The sequence below is a fragment of the Microtus oregoni genome, unplaced genomic scaffold (genome assembly GCF_018167655.1).
Source record: "Microtus oregoni isolate MIOR12 unplaced genomic scaffold, Mior012 000029F_ref0000214, whole genome shotgun sequence".
In the NCBI taxonomy this organism is placed as follows: Eukaryota; Metazoa; Chordata; class Mammalia; order Rodentia; family Cricetidae; genus Microtus; species Microtus oregoni.
In genome coordinates, this window is record NW_024543088.1 from 6,108,262 (window position 1) to 6,130,147 (window position 21,886).

The window sequence follows — 21,886 nt, forward strand, 5'->3', positions numbered from 1 at the left end:
AAATAATTAGAATACATTATATACACGTGTAAAGTTGTCAGACTGCAAAAATTATTAATCAAAAATAAGTACAGTATGGTACTCTGGGTTGGGGATGTAGCTCAGTTGAGAGAGCTCTTGCCTAGTACTCATAAAGCCCTAGACTGGATCACCAACACCACAGACCAGGGCCTGGTGGTGGTTCTAATCCCAGCACTCCAGATGTAGAGACAGGAAGATCATAAGTTCCAGACCATCCTTGGCTACATAGCAAGTTTGAGGCTAACCTGGGTTACAGTGTTAGAACCTGTATTTTTTTTTAAAAAAAAATACATGATCCTGTAATACAGAAATCAGTAGACAGAGACTCCAGGTTTTTAAATTATAGTATTATAAACAGCATATACAGTGATTTTAATACTTGTATACTTTAATAAAAAGTATTGCATCAACATGTTATCTCTACATATAATTCCATTCTATGAACATAAACAACACAAATGCTGCTGGGAATGTAGCTCAGTAGTAAAGCACATGAGCAGCACACATGATTTCCTAGATTCAATCCCCCTTTAAATAATTTATTTTATAGAAAACAATCTTTTAAAATTTATTTTATTTATTTTTTAAAAGAAAACAAACTATCTTTTTTTCAGTTTACATACCAATCCAAGTTTCCACTCCCTCCCTTCCTCCCATTCCTTCCACCTGACCCCCACCAAACTCCTCATCCACTTCTCAGAGAAGGTAAGGAACATTGCTTTGGGGAAGGCCCAAAGCCCTCCCTACTATATCTAGGCTGAGCAAGGTATCCATCCCAAGAGAATAGGTTCCCTAAATCCAGTACAAGGAATAGGGATGAATTCTGGTACCAATGCCAGTGGCCCTGCAGTCTGCCCAGCCATACAACTGTCCCACACATTCAGAGGTACTAGTTTGGACCCATGCTGGTTGCTTCCCAGTCTGGCTGGAGTTGGTGAGCTCCCATTAGCTCAGACAACCTGTCTCAGTGGGTGACTCCATCATGGTCTTGACCTCTTTGCTCATATTCTCACTCTTGTCTCTCTTCAACAGGACTTTGGGAGCTCGGCCCAGTGCTCTGCTGTGGTTCTCTGTTTCTGTTTCTATCAGTTGCTGGATGAAGGGTCTATGGTGACATTTAAGGTATTCATCAATCTGACAACAGGACAAGGCCAGTTCGGGCACCCTCTCCTCTATTGTTTAGGGTCTTACTTGGGGTCATTCTTATGGATTCCTGGAAATTTCTCTAGTGTCAAGTTTTTTGCTAGCCCCATAATAGCTCTCTCAATCAAAAATATCTCTTTCCTTGCTCTCATCTCTGCCCTTCCTCCATCTTGACTATCCATTCACTCAAGTTCTCCTCCTCCTCCCATCCTCCCCTCCTCTTCCTTTTCCACCCTCTCTTCCCCCCCCCATCCCCATGCTCCCAATTTTGCCAGGTGGTCATGTCTATTTTCCCTTTCCAGGTGGATTTATGCTCGTTTTTCTTAGGGTTCACCTTGTTACTTAGCTTCTCTAGGATCATGAACTATAGACACAAAATTCTTTGCTTTACAGCTAGTATCAACTTTTGATTGAGTACATACCATGTTCATCTTTCTGGATCTGGGTTACCTCACTCAAGATTTTTTTCTATTAGAAGACAGGAAATAATCAAATTAAGGGCCACATCTCCTAATAGTGTCACTCCTTTTGTTGGCCATTTTTCTTCCAAACCACCACACACACATAGTGGAAAGAGAGATTTGATGCCCACATGTTGTCCTCTGACCTTCAAGGTACCCCCATGACATTCATGCACATTCACATAGAGAAAAATAAAGAAACAAATGTAATTTTAATAACATTTTTAGATTTTAAATTTTGTTTTTGTCTGAAACAATTTCCCTGTGTAGCCCTAGCTGCCCTGGAACTTGTTCTCTAGGCCATCCTGGCCTTGACCTCAGAGATTTGTCTGCCTTTTCCTCTGGAGTGCTGGGATTAAAGGTGTGCACCACCACCACCTGGCTAGATTTTTAAATTTTTAATTGATAGTTATTAGTGTTGTGTCTGCATGTTGTAAGCAAGAAACTACCAAGCAGCTTAAAATAACAACAATAACAACAACAATAATAACAATAACAAAATATCCACTGTCTAGATATCTTGGACCATACCAGTGCAAAGCTTGCTAGGTCTTATATGGGTGGATTAAGATGAGGGGGATCAGAAACTTGAACAACCAGGCGGTTACTGGGGACTTTTTCAGATAGAGGAAGAAGGTGCTGATAGATGTTTAAGAGTCTTCAGCCAGCCTTTAAGGGCTTCCAGAGAAATGCTTTGGGTTTTTGTTTCCTGGTGAAACCCAGCTCATGTGAGAGTAGAAACATTGTCATAAGCACTGCAACTTTGGGGCCTGCTTTGGGAACCTAACATATATGTCTGTGCACCATGTGCATGTCTGGTGCCCATAAAGGTCAGAAGAGGGCATCGGATCCCTGGGAACTGGAGTTATAGATAATGTGTGGGTGCTGGAAATTGGACCTGAGTTCTCTTCAGGAGCAGCCGGTGTTCTTAGTCTCTGAGTCATCTCTCCAGCCACTAGCTAACTTTTATTAGCTTAGCTACTTTTCTCAGCTCTATGACAGAATAATGGACAGCAACCTACTTAAGTGAAAGATAGGTCTGTTTGGCTCACAGTTCCAGAAGGAATGGGAAAGCATGGCAGCTAGAACAACTTAGTTCATGGTTACAGAAGCTTGTGCCTAGTCTCATCATGGAGGGAGTCAGGAAGCAGAGACCTAGGCTAGAAGCAGAACTGGCTACAACATTCAAGGTCAGCCCTTGCTAGGCTCTACATTCCAAAGGTTCCATGACCTCCCAAGACAGCACCAACAGATGGAGACCAAGTGTTCAAACACATGAGCCTGAGGGGGATGTTTCAGATACAAACCATAACATCCAGCCAGGAGAGAAAAAGAAATCATGGGCTGGGGCGATAACTTAGTAGGTAGATGCTTGCTGCACATTCCTGAAGACCCAAGTTTGAATCCTCAGTGCCCATGTAAAGACAGGCATGGTAGTGGAAGTCTACAATCCCAGTGCTCCTATGGTGAGACAAAAGGCAGAGCTTGTGGACTAACTAGACTGTTGTATGCAGGGTAAGAAAGAGTCTCCTCAGTTCTGCCCTAGTCTGGTGAGCATGGCAGCGGAGTATGTGTGCACAATGGTAGCTAGCAGCAAGCACTATTTTCAAAACAGAGTTCCTAGCATGGGTCCCTGGTTGGTGAAGGGTATCCATCTCACCTGCCTGCTCCACCTGGCCTGTGTTGTGCTAATTACACATCAGGTCTACAAGTGAGAACAAGGAAAACCTCTAACTGGAGATCTCACAGTTTCTGAATCCTATAAAATAGCATTCTCTTAGAGCTTGAGGGGGCATCCTGGGCTGTGAGCACACTTGTCCTAAAGGTGCCCACACTTGTTAGTGCATCTTCTGCAAAATCACCTGGTCTTTGTTTCTACAGGTTGTGTTCCAGGTGCAGCGAATGGTGTCTTGGAAATATGTTTTTCTACATTAAAACCAAGAGATTTAAAATGGTGTGCTTAAGAAAAAGAGTCCCTTTCACAAAACAAGGTGAAAGGCGTGGGCCAGCATAGGAGGTTGTCCTCTGTCCTTTTCATGCACACCACCCCATGTGCACACCTGCACACGTGCACATAACAAACATGTAACACATACACAGACACACACATACTCAAGAAAAGAATCATCCAGGCATGGTGGTGCATGTCTTTAATCCTTAGCATTCAGTAAGGTGAGATAGGCATACTGTGAGTTCAGTTCAGCCTGCATTACATAGTGAGTTGTAGCCTATCCTGGGCTACTGTAGGCAATGCACACTGTACACATGCCCATTAGATGGTCTTAAGAGGTCTTTGTTGTAGAATATTAATTGAAAATGTGTTACATTCATTTATGCTCTGGGATATTTGTTTAATGATGCAAAAATGTGTTGCATTCTTTTACATTGCATTTGTCTAACTCTGTGAAGTTGTGTTAATTTGCCTGTCTGAAATACCTAACTGTTCTAATAAAGAGCTGAATAGCTGGGAGCTAGGCAGAAGAGGAATAGGTGGTGCTGACAGACAGAGAGAATAAACAGAGAAGAGAGAAGAAGAAAAAGAGTGAGAAAAGGAGGTGAGGAGGATGCAAGGGGCCAGTCACCCAGCTACACAGTCAGGCTTGGAATATGAAGGAAAGAAAAGATATACAAAAATAGAAAAAGATAAAAGCCCAAAGGCAAAAGGTAGGTGGCATAATTTAAGAAAAGCTATCTAGAAACAAACCAAGCTAAAGTTGGGTATGCATAAGGAAGAATAAGTCTCTGTGTGCTTATTTGGGAGCTGGGTGGCGGGCGCCCCAAAGAGCAAAGAGTTAAAAAAAAAAGAACTATATTTTTTGATTGTGCTGAGCTTTGAGTGGCAAGACAGAGAAGGGAGTGTGCAGTAAGCATCAACACAGGCTGGGCTGTCCAAAACCTTCACAACCATAGAAAATGAATTACCAAAGTCAACCAAGTGTGCACGCTATGTGAGGTGGTTTGAATGAGATGCCCTTGGGTACTTGAATATTTGGTACTCAGTTGTTGGCTGTTTGGAGATGATCAGGAGGTGTGGCCTTGCTGGGGGAAATATGCCACTGGGAACCTTTGAAAAGATGTGTGTCATCTCAGGCCGGCTCTCTCTGCTTCCTGCTCTGTGAATGGAGATGAGCTCTCAGCTGCTGCCCTAGCACCACACCTGCCTGCCTGCTGCCATGTTCTCCACTATGATGGTGACAGGCTCCTATCCCTCTGGTACCATAAGCTCCAAATAAACCCTTCCTTCTTAGGTCACCCTTGTCATGGTGTTTGTCACAGCATCAGAGAAGTAACTAAGATTCCATGTATCTATGATACACACCCAATTAAAATCCAGGATACCAAAGTTCAGATAAAGATACTGTGGTAGATATAAAGGTCATCTCCAATGGATGTGTAACATGTGTTTCCTTTCTCAAGGCCTGTTTTGACTGGATTATATTTTCATCAACCTCACAGGAGAATGAATTTCATAAATAATAAACTGAAAATTGAGGCTGGAGAGAAGAATCAGCAGTTAAGAGAACTTACTGCTCTTCCAGGGGACCTGAAGTTAGCTCCCAGCATCCATGTTGGGCCACTCACAAGTGTCTGTAACTCCAGCTCCAGGGGATCTGACACTCTCTTCTGGCCTCAGCACCTGCACTCATGTATTCATGTGTCAACACACACACACATGCACTCATACACACACACACACATACATACATACACACACACACACACACACACACACACACAGAGAGAGAGAGAGAGAGAGAGAGAGAGAGAGAGAGAGAGATCTTTTAAAAAGAAGCTGAAAAGTTTTTTGTTTTTTTGGTAGGATTCCCCACCTACACTGGCTTTAAAAATAAGATGTAGTAGAGAATAACCTTGAACTTCTTATTAATCCTCCAGCCTCTAAAGCCTGGTGTTGGGTCCATGGGGTTGCACAAAAATGGGGAACAGATCATTAAAGTCTCATAAACCATGAGCAAACTTTATTCCAGAAAAACAAAAAAAAAATCAAAACAATCCTCAACAAATACAAAAAAAATTAGAATAACCCAATGTATCTTTTAAACCAAGGTTTAAAACTAGAAGTCAACAACAATAACAATTGCAGAAAGCCCATAAACACATGAAAATTAAACAATTCTCACCCGAATCATTAATGGGTCAGGAAAGTAATAAAGGGAGAAATTAAAGATTTCCTAAAATTCAATTAAAATGACCACACGACATACCCAAAGTTATGGGACACCATCAAAACAGTGTTAAGAGGAAAGTTCATAGCACTGAACGTGTACATAAAGAACCTGGAAAAATTCCACACTAGTGAGCTAACAGAACATTTGAAAATTTTAGAACAAAAAGAAGCAAATTCACCTAAGAGAACTAGGTGGCAGGAAATAATCAAATTGAGAGTTGAAATCAACAAAATAGAAGCAAAGAAAACAATACAAAGAATCAATGAGACAAAGAGTTGGTTCTTCAAGAAAATCAACAAGATAGCCAAACTTTCTCCAAACTAACTAAAAGGCAGAGAGAGAATATTCAAATTAACAAAATCATAAATGAAAAGGGAAACATAACAACAGACATGGGGGAAATACAGAGAATCATCAGGTCATATTTCAAAAACCTGTACTTCACAAAATTGGAAAACTTAAAGGAAGTGGACAACTTTCTGGACAAATATCACTTACCAAAATCAAATCAAGACCAGATAAACAAATTAAACAGACCTATAACTGCTGAAGAAATAGAAACAGTCATCAAAAGCCTCCCAACTAATAGAAGCCCAGAACCAGATGGTTTCAGCTCAGAATTCTACAAGACTTTCAAAGAAGAACTAATATCAATACTCCTCAAATTATTCCACACAATAGAAACAGAAGGAACATTGCCAGACTCTTTTCATGAGGCTATAATTACCCTGATACCCAAACCACAGAAAGACATTACTAAGAAAAAGAATTACAGACCAATTTCACTCATGAATATTGATGCAAAAATACTCAATAAAATACTGGCAAATAGAATCCAAGAACACATCAGAACCATCATCCACCATGATCAAGCCAGCTTCACCCCAGAGTTGCAGGGATGGTTCAACATACGAAAATCTGCCAATGTAATCCACCATATAAACAAACTGAAAAATAAAAACCACATGATCATCTCATTAGATTTCGAAAAAGCTTTTGTCAAAATACAATATCCCTTCATGATAAAGGTCTTGGAGAAAGTAGGGATATAAGGAACATACCTAAACATAATAAAGGTAATATATATCAAACCAACAGCTAACATCAAACTAAATAGAGAGAAACTCCCAGCAATTCCACTGAAATCAGGAACAAGACAAGGTTGTTCACTCTCTTCATTTCTATTCAATATAGTTCTTGAGGTCATAGCTAGAACAATAAGACACCAAAAGTAGATCAAGGGGATAAAATCAGGAAAGAAAAAGTCAAATTCTCACAGTTTGCTGATGATATGATCCCAAAAATTCTACCAAGGAACTCCTACAACTCATAAACAATTTCAGTAATGTAGCAGGATATGAGATTAACTCAAAACATCAGTAGCCCTCCTGTACACAGATGATAAAAGGGCTGGGAAAGAAATCACAGATTCAACACCCTTCACAATAGCCACAAATAGCATAAAATATCTCCGAGTAATGCTAACCAAATAAGTGGAAGACTTGTATGAGAAGAACTTTAAATCTTTGAAGAAAGAAAATTGAAGAAGACACCAGAAAGTGGGAATATCTCCCATGCTCTTGGGTAGGCAGAATTAACATAGTAAAAATGGCAATCTTACCAAAAGAATATACAGATTCAATGCAATGCCCATCAAAATCCCAGCAAAATTCTTCATAGACCTCAAAAGAACAATACTTAATTTCATATGGAAAAGCAAAAAAACCAAGGATACCTGAAAAAATTCTGTATACTAAAAGAACTTCTGGAGGCAACACAATCCCTGACTTCAAATTCAACTACAGAGCTACAGTACTGAAAACAGCTTGGTTGATGGAGGAAGGTCCTTGGTTAAGTAATAAAGAAATTGCTTGGTCTCATAGGTTAAATCATAGGTGGGAGGAGTAAACAGAACAGAATGCTTGGAGGAAGAGGAAGTGAGCTCAGAGGCCATGCTCCCCTCTCCCGGGCAGATGCGTTCGATGAAGCTCCAACCCAGGATAGACGTAGGCTAGAATCTTCCCGGTAAGCGCACCTTGGGGTGCTACACACATTATTAGAAATGGGCTAGTCCATGTGCAAGAGTTAGCCGAGAAGAGGCTAGATACAATGGGCCAAGCAGTGTTTAAATGAATACAGTTTGTGTGTTGTTATTGCGGGTAAAGCTAGCCAGTGGCATGTAGTAATAGGAGCGGTGGGCTGTGTCCCTGGTACCCGGCCGCCCACACGGCTAGCTTTACCCAAAATAATTACACGGAAACTGTATTCTTTTAAACACCACTTGGCCCATTTCTATCTAGCCTCTTCTAGGCTAGCTCTCGCACCTGGACTAGCCCATTTCTTATAATCTGTGCAGCCCATGAGCTGGCTTACCAGTAATGATCTTAACCTGTGTCTGCCTGGACTGGGAGAATCATGGCAACTCCTTGACTCAGCTTCTTTCTCCCAGCATTCTGTTCTGTTTACTCCTCCCACCTATGTTTTAAATTATGAGGGCCAAGCAGTTTCTTTATTGCTTAACCAATGAAATCAACAGATTGATATATGACACTCCCCCATCAGTGGTGGGAGCTGGGTGGTGGAATGCAGCCCCGCTCCCAATACTACACTTGGTATTGGCATAAGAACAGACAGGAGGACCAATGGAACGGAACAGAAGATCTAGATATCAATCTACATATCTTCAAACACCAGATTTTTGACAAAGAAGCAAAAAATATCTAATAGAAAAAAGAAAGCATATTTAACCAGTTGTGCTGGCATATATGGCTATCAACATGTAGAAGAATGAAAATAGACCCATATCCATCACCATTCACAAAACGCAAGTCCACATGGATCAAAGACTGAAACATAAAGCCAGTCACACTGAAACTTATAGAAAAAGTGGTAAATATGCTTGAACACATTGGCACAGGAGACCACTTCCTAAATATAACCCCAGCAGCATGGACACTGAAAGAAACAATTAAATTGGACCTCCTGAAACTAAAAAAGCAAAAGACACACTCAAAAAGACAAAAGGAAAAAAAAGAAGACAAAAGGACAGCCTACAGAATAAAAAAAGATCTTCAGTAACCTCACATCAGACAGAGGTCTGATCTCCAAAATATACAAAGAACTCAAGAAATTGGTCACCAAAAGAACACATAATCCAAAAAAAAAAATGAAGTACAGACCTAAACAGAGAACTCTCAACAGAGGAATCTAAAATGGTTTGGAACACTTAAGAAAATGTTCAACATCTTAGTCATCTAAGAAATGCAAATCATATCAACTTTGAGATTCCATCTTATACCTGTAAGAATGGCCAAGAACAAAAACACTGATGACAACTTATGCTGGAGAGGTTGTGGGTAAAAGGGAACACTTCTGCATTGCTGGTGGGAATGCAAGCTGGTATAGGCCCTTTGGATGTCAGTGTTTCAATTTCTCAGAAAATTAGAAAACAACCTGCCTCAAGACCTATTAATACCACTTTGGGGTATATATCCAAAGGATGCCCAATCATGCCTCAAGGATGTGTGTTCGACTATGTTCATAGCAGCTTTGTTTGTCATGAACAGAACATAGAAACAACCTAAATGCCCCTCAACAGAAGAATAGATAAGGGAAATGTGGTACATGTACACAATGAAGTACTACACAGCAGAAAAAAATAAGGTCTTGAATTTTGCAGGAAAATGGATGGAGCTAGAAAACATCATTTTGAGTGAGGTAACCCAGACACAGAAAGACAGTTATCACATGTACTCACTCATAGGTGGTTTTTAAACATGAAGTAAAGAAAACCAGCGATAAACACAATCCCAGAGAACTTAGACAACAATGAAGACACTAAGAGAGATTTACATAGATCTAATCTACATGGGAAGTAGAAAAAGACAAGATCTCCTGAATAAATTGGGAGCATGGGGACCTTGGTGGAGGGTTTAAGGGGGAGGGGAGAGGCAGGGATGGGAGAAGAGAAAAATGTAGAGCTCAATAAAAATCAATAAAAAATAAAAAAATTAAAAAAGCAATTTACATACTTTAAATATGTAAGAAAATAAAAAGAAAATGCATTACATAGAAAGAAAAAGTTTTTTTACGATCTTAAGGTAAAACTCAGATAAAAATTGCTTTTTTTTACAATTTTCATTAACTTTTTTTAAAAAATTAAACTAGTGTTTTTATTTAGCCCATTGTTTCTCTCTAGTACTTCCTGATTGTATTTACCAAAGCCTTATAGTCCCCTGATACTACCAGTTTTGGATAGCAGGGCAGGGTAATGGAAAATGCACAATCAAAACGTCAGGTACATCTCATCATTTAAAAGTTAACTCAGCTCACATCATTTGCTGGTCATGAGTAGTGGGGAGGGGTTGTCTAAAAGCTGACCCTCAGTTTGCAGAAAGACTCTCAGTTTGCAGAGGGCAGCTTCAGCCTTGCTGACAGAGCCATGGGTTGTAAAGCAAAGTAACCCACTATTAATCGTTAATCCTTAAATTGCTGAGAAAGCTGCTGACAGTCTGTTCTCATTCTCCTAGGTTTACAACTTTACATTTCATAATTTTTACATTCTTATTTCTGGAAGCTATATTTCTATATTCTTATTTTTGGACTCTTTACTGGGTACAGGGATTCTAGCAGTGCATCCCCAGACCCCTGCTTGTTTAACAGTGCTAAAGATGAAACTCAGACTTTCTCGTGATTCCTAAGCATGTCATCAACTAAGCACATCTCCAGTCCCTAATATAATTCTTCTTTTTCTTCTTGCACTATACCTGCTGAGAAATTCTTCCAAGGAAGTGTTGATCTAATTTGATATCATTCCGAGCATTTTCAGTGGGTCGGTACTGACTGCCTGTTGTCCATGTTTCCCTACCTTCTGCCTTAGATTTTTCTGCAAGCTGTTCCCATACACTTACAGTTCCCTCTATGGACTCCAGGACATCTTTGGACGTAAACTCCCCCAGGAAAATGACATGCAGAGTTGTCAGGTTGGGAGAGACCCTGGTTTAGCTATAAGAAAATAAAGAAAAAGGAGCAGAAACTAGATTGCAGGAACCTCCAACATCAGCATGAGTACAACCTGACCTTCCTTATCAGCTCTTTGCAATGTGATGCTGGCCTAGTTTCACCCAGCTGCTGTGATAAAACATTCTACCCAGAAGCAACTTGGAAGGAAAAGGGTTTATTTCACTTAACACTTTTAGGTCATAGTCCATCGTTGAAAGAAGCCATGGCAGAAACCCTGGAGGATCACTGCTTGCTGGCTTGTTCTCTGGCTTGCTTGCTCACAGCCTCACAGGCTCACACTTATCTAACCCTTATATGTCTCAAGACTACCTGGATAAATATGATGTAATCTAAAGTAAGAGGTATGCTCCTGCATTGTTGATAACCAAGACAATCTCCCACAGACATTCCTGAGGTCAGTCTGATCTAGACAATGCCTCAATTAAGGATTTCCTCTCAGGTGACTCTACTATATCTCAAGGTGACAATTAAAGCTAAACAGGCCAAATGGGTTTCAAAAGTAGGTGATGCCACCTGGTTAAGGCCCGGGCCACAATTAGTTTCATCCAAAACAGAACTGTAAGTGTAGCTATACATATAGTTAGTGAAAAGTCTCAAAATTCACAAAGAGTAACAGGGTTGTTTGGAAGAAGTTATAATAACAGTTCAGATCTCATGGCCCCATTCCAGATCCATCACTCAATCTTTACTTTTAAGACTTTTTATTTCTATTTATGTGTATCTGTGTGTGAGTGTGTGTGTGTGTGTGTTGTGTACTGTTTTCCACAGAGGCCAGAAGAGGGTTTCAGATTCCCCTAGAGCTGGAATTACAGGCAGTTGTGAGCATGGGGAGCAGATGCTGTGAATCAAACTTGTGTCCTCTGGAAGAGAAGCAAGTGCTCTAAAAGGCTGATCCATCTCCCCAGGCCCCATCTCTACCTCACTTGACTGTGGAAAGACATTAGCACTCTTGGTTATCTGACTTGGCACTCAGAAGTACATATGCTTGGTCTGTGGTTTCCTAGCATTCTGTGACCCAAAAGCTTCTGAGATTGTTGACACGGGAGATAAACTGAAGGCAGGGCTAGTGACTGTTTCCTCCCCCCCCCCAAAAAAAAAACAACAAAAAAAACCCGATGACACTCATGAGTTGTTTCCTCACAATCTGGCCTGTTAAATATTTAACCTAAGACCACAACTGACCCTATAAACTTTAGAATGTTCAGACTACACTCAGACAACTCTTTAAACTCTTTAGGCAAGTAATAGCAATTTGTCAGAGTTTAGGAATAAAATACTGTTAGGAACAGTCCTCATACCTATCAAAAACGCTGACACCTCTTAAATGGGTTCTATTTTCTGATAACACAGCTGCCGAACAGCAACCTACAAAGGCAGTGGCTTTCATGCCAAGATTGGCATACTTGATGTTTACCAAGAACTGACTTGCTATCATAATCTTATTAAATATTAAACAAAGACCTTAACTGACCACATAAAACTTAGAAGGTTCATGTGATAGGATTACTGAGGAATGTTCAGGACATGAAGTGTGTTCTCCCCAGAGTGCAAGACTAGACAGAATTCTAGCTGTTTTCAAGGAGTTACTTGAATTCCCCAAAAATGTATTTACCAAAAAAAAAAAGACATTCTATGAAAGTTTCTCAAAATAATAGATATTTATACATTAAGTATCTTTGGAGTTAGGTGTGGTGACAGTTGCCTTTATTCCCAGTACTTAGGAGACAGAGGCTGATGTGGAATTTCCCTCCATATGCTATGATTATGATTTATTGCCATTGGTTAATAAAGAAGTGGCCCTGCTGCAAAGGAAAAACGTCAAATAACATACAAAGGTAAACCTTTATTTAACCCAACTTCTCAATGGCAATCTTGAAATCCAGAAGGTCCTGAATAGATATGCTACAGACACTAACAGTCCAAGGATGAAAGCCCAGACTACTATAACCAGCAGAGCTTTCATTCACCATTGATGGGGAAAATAAGATATTCTAGGACAAAAACAGATTTAAACAGTACATATCCATTAACCCAGCCTTATAGAAAGTACTAGAAGAAAAATCCCAACCCAAGAAAGCTAATTGTACCCACGATACCACCTGCATCTGATAACACTTTACCCGCATAATACAAAGAAAGGAAACACACAAACACTACTACCAAAAAATAACCGGAGTTAACAGCCACTTGTCATTAATATCACTTAATATCAATGGACTAAATTCACCTATAAAAAGGCACAGATTAAGAGAATGGGTATGAAAACAGGATCCAACATTCTGCTATTTACAAGAAATACACCTCAACCTCAAAGACAGACACTACTTCAGAGTAAAGTGTTGGGAAAAGGTTTTCCAATCAAATGGACCAAAGAAACAAGCAGGGGGACTCCCTTTGTTTCTATCGCCTGCCTGCACCAAGCAGGGTAGGCGCTTTGTTTGCGACCTGACCACCAGCACGGAGGCCTGATCTCTCGGCGCCAGGAGAGACAGCGTTGGGGGTAGGCACTTTGTTTGCAAGCTGCCCAACCAGCACGGAGACCTGATCTCTTGGCGCCAGGAGAGCCAACATTGGGGAGAGCCAGCGTTGGGTAGGCAAGGAGACCTGATCCGGTAAAAGAAGATTCATAAGGGAGCATTTGGAAGAAGAGATGGGCAGACGCCAAGGCAAGAATTCGCCCAACAAGCTGAAAAGCAACATGAAGCCATCAGAAATCAGCGACCTCACAACGGGAGGACATGAACACCTTAATCAAGAAGAAGTAGAAAAGATTGACTTCATGAAAGTGATTGATGCCCTTAAACAGCATGTAAAAAAACGCCCTTATAGAAATGGATGAGAAATATAACAGAAAGTTTGAAGAATTGAATAAATCAGTGAATGATACCATAGAAAACAAAGGAAAAACAATCAAACAGATAATGGAAACAGTTCAAGACTTGAAAACTGAACTGGAGGCAAAGAAGAAAACACAAACAGAGGGCCGGCTGGACATGGAAAATTAAAGTAAACAAACAGAGTCTACAGAAACAAGCATAACCAACAGAATACAAGAGTTAGAAGAAAGAATCTCAGATTCTGAAGATATCATAGAGAAAATAAACACACTGATCAAAGAAAACAGCAAGTCCAACAAACTCTCATCACAAAATATTCAGGAAATATGGGACACAATAAAAAGACCAAACCTAAGAATAATAGGAGTAGAAGAAGGAGAAGAAGTGCAGCTCAATGGTCCAGAAAATATATTTAATAAAATTATAGAAGAAAACTTTCCCAACCTAAAGAAAGATATACCTATGAAGGTGCAAGAAGCATACAGAACACCGAATAGGCTGAAGCAAAAAAAAAAAAAAACATCCCCTCGCCATATAATTATCAAAACACAAAGCATACAGAATAAGGAAAGAATATTAAGAGCTGCAAAGGAAAAAGGCCAAATTACTTATAAAGGTAAACCTATCAGACTTACACCTGACTTCTCCATGGAAACCATGAAAGCCAGAAGGTCCTGGATAGAAGTACTGCAGAAACTAAGAGACCATGGATGCAAGCCCAGATTACTATACCCAGCCAAGCTTTTGTTCACTATAAATGGAGAAAACAAAACTTTCAAGGATAAAAACAAATTTAAACAATACGCAGCCACAAATCCGGCCTTACAGAAAGTAATAGAAGGAAAATCACTAACCAAGGAGTCCAACAATGACCACAATAACTCAGACATCTAGAGACCCTTCACAAACACAAATCAAAGAAGGGAAACACACAAACTCTACTACTAAAAAAATGACCGGCGTTAAAAACCACTGGTCATTAATATCACTTAATGTCAATGGACTTAACTCACCTATAAAAAGGCACAGGCGAAGAGATTGGATACGAAAGCAGGATCCAACATTCTGCTGTTTACAAGAAACACACCTCAACCACAAAGACAGGCACCTACTCAGAGTAAAGGGCTGGGAAAAGGCTTATCAAGCAAATGGACCTAAGAAACAAGCAGGTGTGGCTATACTAATTTCTAACAAAGTAGACTTCAAACTTAAATCAATCAGAAGAGATGGAGAGGGACATTTTATACTCAGAACAGGAACAGTTTATCAGGATGAAGTCTCAATCCTGAACAACTATGCCCCTAATATAAAAGCACCCGCGTACATAAAAGAAACATTGCTAAAACTCAAGGCAGCCATCAAACCGCACACACTAATAGTAGGAGACTTCAACACTCCTCTCTCACCAATGGACAGGTCAATCAGACAGAAACCTAACAGAGAAATAAGAGAATTAATGGAGGTAATGAATCAAATGGACTTAACAGACATCTATAGAACTTTCCACCCAAATAGGAAAGAATATACCTTCTTCTCTGCAGCTCATGGAACCTTCTCAAAAATCTACCACATAGTCGGTAACAAAGCAAACATCCACAGTTACAAAAATATATTAGTAACCACCTGTGTCTTATCAGATCACCATGGATTAAAGTTAGAATTCAACAACAATGCTACCCCCAGAAAGCCTACAAACTCATGGAAACTGAACAGTCAACTACTGAACCATACCTGGATTAAGGAAGAAATTAAGAAAGAAATTAAAGTCTTCCTGGAATTCAATGAAAATAAAGAAACAACATACTTAAACTTATGGGACACTATGAAAGCAGTCCTAAGAGGAAAGTTCATAGCACTAAGTGCCCACTTAAAGAAAACAGAGAAAGCTCACATTGGAGACTTAACAACCCACCTGAAAGCTCTAGAAAAAAAAAGAAGCAGACTCACCTAGGAGGAGTAGAAGACTGGAAATAATCAAACTGAGGGCTGAAATCAACAAAATAGAAACACAGAAAACAATACAAAGAATCAATGAAACAAAAAGCTGGTTCCTGGAGAAAATCAACAAGATTGACAAACCCCTATCCAAACTAATCAAACGACACAGAGAGAACATGCAAATTAATAAGATCAGAAATGAAAAGGGGGACATAACCACAGACACAGAGGAAATTCTGAGAATCATTAGATCTTACTACAAAAGCCTATATGCCACAAAACTGGAAAATGTAAAGGAAATGGACACTTTTTTAGATAAATACCATATACCAAAATTAAACCAGGACCAGGTGAACAATCTAAATAGACCTGTTAGTCGTGAAGAATTAGAAGAGGTTATCAAAAACCTCCCTACCAAAAAAAGCCCAGGACCAGATGGTTTCAATGCAGAATTCTACCAGAACTTCCAAGAAGAACTAATACCTATACTCCTTAATGTATTTCACAATATAGAAACAGAAGAGGCATTGCCAAATTCCTTTTATGAAGCTACAGTCACTCTGATACCAAAACCACACAAAGACTCAGCCAAGAAAGAGAATTACAGGCCAATGTCACTCATGAATATCGACGCAAAAATCCTCAACAAAATACTGGCAAACTGTATCCAAGAACACATTAGAAAAATTATCCATTATGATCAAGTAGGCTTCATCCCAGGGATGCAGGGCTGGTTCAACATACAAAAATCTATCAATGTAATCCATCATATAAATAAACTGAAAGAAAAAAACCATATGATCATTTCATTAGATGCTGAAAAAGCATTTGACAAAATTCAACATCCCTTTATGATAAAAGTATTGGAGAGATTAGGGATACAAGGGTCATACCTAAATATAATAAAAGCTATATACAGCAAGCCGACAGCTAACATCAAATTAAATGGAGAGAAACTTAAAGCCATCCCACTAAACTCAGGAACATGACAAGGCTGTCCACTCTCGCCATACCTCTTCAATATAGTGCTTGAAGTTCTAGCAATAGCAATAAGACAACATAATGGGATCAAGGGGATTCGAAGTGGAAAGGAAGAAGTGAAACTTTCGTTATTTGCAGATGATATGATAGTGTACATAAGCGACCCCCAAAACTCCACCAAAGAACTTTTACAGCTGATAAACAGCTTTAGTCATGTGGCAGGATACAAGATCAACTCCAAAAAATCAGTCGCCCTCTTATACACAAAGGATATGGAAGCAGAGAGGGAAATCAGAGAAGCTTCACCTTTCACGATAGCCACAAACAGCATAAAATATCTTGGGGTAACTCTAACCAAGGAAGTGAAAGATCTATTTGACAAGAACTTTAAGGCATTGAAGAAAGAAACTGAGGAGTATACCAGAAAATGGAAGGACCTCCCTTGCTCTTGGATTGGGAGGATCAACATAGTAGAAATGGCAATTCTACCAAAGGCAATTTATAGATTCAATGCAATCACCATCAAGGTCCCATCAAAATTCTTCACAGATCTTGAGAGGACAATAATCAACTTTATATGGAAAAACAAAAAACCCAGGATAGCCAAAACAATCCTATACAATAAAGGATTGTCTGGAGGCATTACCATCCCTGACTTCAAACTCTATTACAGAGCTACAGTAATGAAAACAGTGTGGTACTGGCATAAAAACAGAGAAGTTGACCAATGGAATCGTATCGAAGACTCGAATTTTAATCCACAAACGTATGAACACCTCATTTTTGAAAAAGGAGCCAAAAGTATACAATGGAAGAAAGAAAGCATCTTCAACAAATGTTGCTGGCATAACTGGATGTCAACCTGTAGAAGAATGAAAATAGACCCATATCTATCACCATGCACAAAACTCAAGTCCAAATGGATTACTATCAGTCAGAACACATTGAACCTGATAGAAGAGAAAGTGGGAAGTACCCTACAGCAGATGGGCACAGGAGATCACTTCCTATGTGTAACCCCAACAGCACAGACATTAAGGGCAACATTGAATAAATGGGACCTACTAAAACTGAGAAGCTTCTGTAAAGTAAAGGACACTGTCACCAAGACAAAAAGGCAACCTACTGACTGGGAGAAGATCTTCACCAACCCCGCAACAGATAAAGGTCTGATCTCCAAAATATATAGAGAACTCAGGAAACTAGACTTTAAAATGCTAATTAACCCAATTAAAAAATGGGGCACTGAACTGAACAGAGAATTCTCAGCAGAGGAAGTTCAAATGGCCAAAAGACACTTAAGGTCATGCTCAACCTCCTTAGCGATCAGGGAAATGCAAATCAAAACAACTTTGAGATATCATCTTACACCTGTCAGAATGGCTAAAACAAAAAACTCCAATGATAGCCTTTGCTGGAGAGGCTGTGGAGGAAGGGGTACCCTCATCCATTGCTGGTGGGAATGCAATCTTGTGCAACCACTTTGGAAATCGGTGTTTCGGTTTCTCAGGAAATTCAGGATCAACCTACCCCTGGACCCAGCAATACCACTCCTGGGAATATACCCAAGAGATGCCTGATCATATGACAAGAGCATTTGTTCAACTATGTTCATAGCAGTATTATTTGTAATAGCCAGAACCTGGAAACAACCTAGATGCTCTTCAATGGAAGAATGGATGAAGAAAGTGTGGAATATCTACACATTAGAGTACTATGCTGCGGTAAAAAACAATGACTTCTCGAATTTTGCATGCAAATGGATGGAAATAGAAAACACTATCCTGAGTGAGGTAACCCAGACCCAAAAAGATGAATATGGGATGTACTCACTCATAATTGGTTTCTAGCCATAAACAAGGGTCACGGAGTCTACAATTGGTGATCCCAAAGAAGCTAAGTAAGAAGGTGAACCAAAGGAAAAACATATAGTTGTCTTCTTGGCTATGGGAAGTAGACAAAATGGCCGGGGAGAAAATTGAGATCTTGGGGGTGGGGTGGGATGGGGGTAAGGGGAAATGGGGAGAGAAAAGGGAGAAGGGGAGAATGGGGGATATTGGGGAAAAAGGAGGATTGGGATAAAGGAAGGTTGGATAGGGGAGCACGGAAGCACAATTCTTAGTTAAGAGAGGCACCTTAGAGTTGGCAAGAGACTTGAACCTAGAGTGGCTCCCAGGTGCCCAAGCCAAGGTCCCCAGTTAGTTCCTTGGGCAGCTGAGGATTGGGAACCTGAAATGACCCTATCCTATAGTAATACTGACGAATATCTTGCATATCATCATAGAACCTTCATCTGGTGATGGATGGAGATAGAGACAGAGACCCACACTGGAGCACTGGTCTGAGCTCCCAAGGTCCCAATGAGGAGCAGAAGGAGGGAGAACATGAGCAAAGAAGTCGGGACCACGAGGGGTGCACCCACCCACTGAGACAGTGGAGCTGATCTATTGGGAGCTCACCAAGGCCAGCTGGACTGTGACTGAAAAAGCATGGGATAAAACTGGACTCTCTGAGCATGGCGAACAATGAGGGCTGATGAGAATCCAAGGACAATGGCACAGGGTTTTGAACCTACATAATGTGCTGGCTTTGTGGGAGCCTAGCCAGTTTGGATGTTCACCTTCCTAGAAATGGACAGAGAGGGGAGGACCTAGGACTTACCACAGGGCAGGGAACCCTGACTGCTCTTTGGACTGGAGAGGGAGTGGGAGAGGAGTGGGGGGAGGGGGAGAAGGGTGGGAGGAGGTGGAGAAGGGTGGGAGGAGGGGGAGGGAAATGGGAGGCTGGGAGGAGGTGGAAACTTGGTTTTTTTTCTCCTTTTCTCAATAAAAAAATTGGAAAGAAAAAAAGAAAAGAAATATAATACTCCTAACTATGATGAAGATAGTAGTTAACCTTAAGTTCTTAGTATGTTCATGTAAAGTTGATTTATATTCATTAAACTTCTGAGATAAAAAAAAAAGAAACAAGCCGGTGTGGCTATACTAATATCTAACAAAATTGATTTCAAACTAAAATCAATCAGAAGAGATGGAGAAGGACACTTTATACTCATAACAGGAAGAATTCATCAGGAGGAAGTCTCAATCCTGAATATTTACGCCCCTAATATAAAAGCTCCCACATATGTAAAAGAAACATTACTAGAACTCAAAGCATACATCAAACTCAACACTCTTATAGTAGGAGAGTTAAACACTCCTCTCTCACCAATGAACAGGTCAACCAACAAGACAAGGCTATCCACTCTCTCCATATCTCTTCCACAAAGTTCTTGAAGTTTTAGCAATAGCAATCAGACAGCAAAAGGAAATCCAGGGGATTCAAATTGGACAAGAAAAAGTCAAACTTTTGTTTTTTGCAGATGATATGATAGTGTACATAAGTAACCCCCGCAAACTGATAAATACCTGCAGTGATGTGGCAGGATACAAGATCAACTCAAAAAAAAAATCAATAGCCCTCTTATACACAAATGATAAAGAAGCTGAGAGGAAAATCAGAGAAACATCACCTTTCACAATAGCCACAAATAACATAAAACATCTTGAGGTAACACTAACCAAAGAATTGAAAGACTCTTTGACAAGAACTTTAAGTGTTTGAAGAAAGAAATTGAAGAAGGTATCAGGAAATGGAAAGATCCCCCATGTTCTTGGATAGGTAGAATCAACATAGTAAAAAAAATGGTAATCCTACCACAAGCAATCTATTGACAATGCAATCCCTATCAAAACCCCAACACAATTCTTCACAGACCTTGAAAAAATATGAATCAACTTTATATGGAAAACAACAAACCTGGGATAGCCAAAACAGTCCTGTACAATCAAAGAACTTATTTACATTATGATTCATAACAGTAGCAAAATTGCATTATGATGCTGCAATGAAAATTATTTTATGGTTGGGGGTCAGTACAGCATGAGCAACTATATTAAAGGGTCGCAGCTTTAGCAAGGCTGAGAATCACTGCCCTAGACCCGTTGCACATTTCTCCAGCTCCTTATCCTACCTTACTGGATTTTAATCCTACCCAAGACACCTCTCGGGCCATCTTATGACCTCATATTAAAAAGAATAAACAAGGAAAGGGCTGGAGAGGAGGCACAGTGTGTAGTTTGAAGACCTGAGTACAGGACTGGGACCCACATGTTAAAAAGAGACAAGTGACTCCTGAATGTTGTCCTCTGACCCATAGGTGGCCTGTGGCACACTCCCAAGCATGCACACACACACACACACAATAAATAAAACGTCATTCATATATTTAATGAGAGAAGAAGAGGAAACATTTGCTTTGCTTTGCTTTGGTTTTGATTTTTCGAGACAGGGTTTCTTTATTTAACAGCCCTAAGTGTCCTGGATTTTGCTCTGTAGACCAGGCTAAACTCAAGCTCACAGTGATCTGCCTGTCCCTGCCTTTCATATGCTGAAACAAAGACTGTGTACCACCATGCCAGGTGAGAGGAAACTTTTTAAACAGCCTTTTGTGGTGTAGTTTTAAAGTCCCTAAGACGGTAGATGGGACAATCACTGAAACGCTTAATTGTGACTCTCCTTTGAGAAGCCCATACCCAGAGTTAAAAATTCTCATATTTTTCCCTGAGCACCTTCTTGGTTAAAGCCCAGGCCACTATTAGTTTCATCCAAAGCTGATCTTTAAAGTGTAACTATGCATATAGTTAGTGAAAAGTCTCAAAATCCACACAGAGTAACAGGGTTGTTTGGAAGAAGTTATAATAACAGTTCAGACCTCATGGCCCCATTCCAGATCCATCACACATTCTTTACTTTTAAGACTTTTTTATTTTTATTTATGTGTGTGTGTGAGTGAGTGAGTGTGTGTGTGTGTGTGTGTGTGTGTGTGTGTGTGTTTGTGCTGTTTTCCACACAGGCCAGAAGAGAGGGTTTCAGATTACCCTAGAGCTGGAATTACAGGCAGTTGTGAGCATGGGGAGCAGATGCTGTGAATCAAACTTGTGTCCTCTGGAAGAGAAGCAAGTGCTCTAAAAGGCTGATCCATCTCCCCAGGCCCCATCTCTACCTCACTTGACTGTGGAAAGACATTAGCACTCTTGGTTATCTGACTTGGCACTCAGAAGTACATATGCTTGGTCTGTGGTTTCCTAGCATTCTGTGACCCAAAAGCTTCTGAGATTGTTGACACGGGAGATAAACTGAAGGCAGGGCTAGTGACTGTTTCACAAAAAAAAAAAAAAAAAAAAAAACAACGATGACACTCATGAGTTGTTTCCTCACAATCTGGCCTGTTAAATATTTAACCTAAGACCAC

The 21,886-nt window shown here is 40.1% G+C and overlaps 1 pseudogene; it reads left to right on the plus strand.

Moving 5' to 3' along the window:
* Positions 1–21,886, plus strand: part of LOC121464640 — a 267,159-nt pseudogene that overhangs the window by 181,442 nt on the left and 63,831 nt on the right.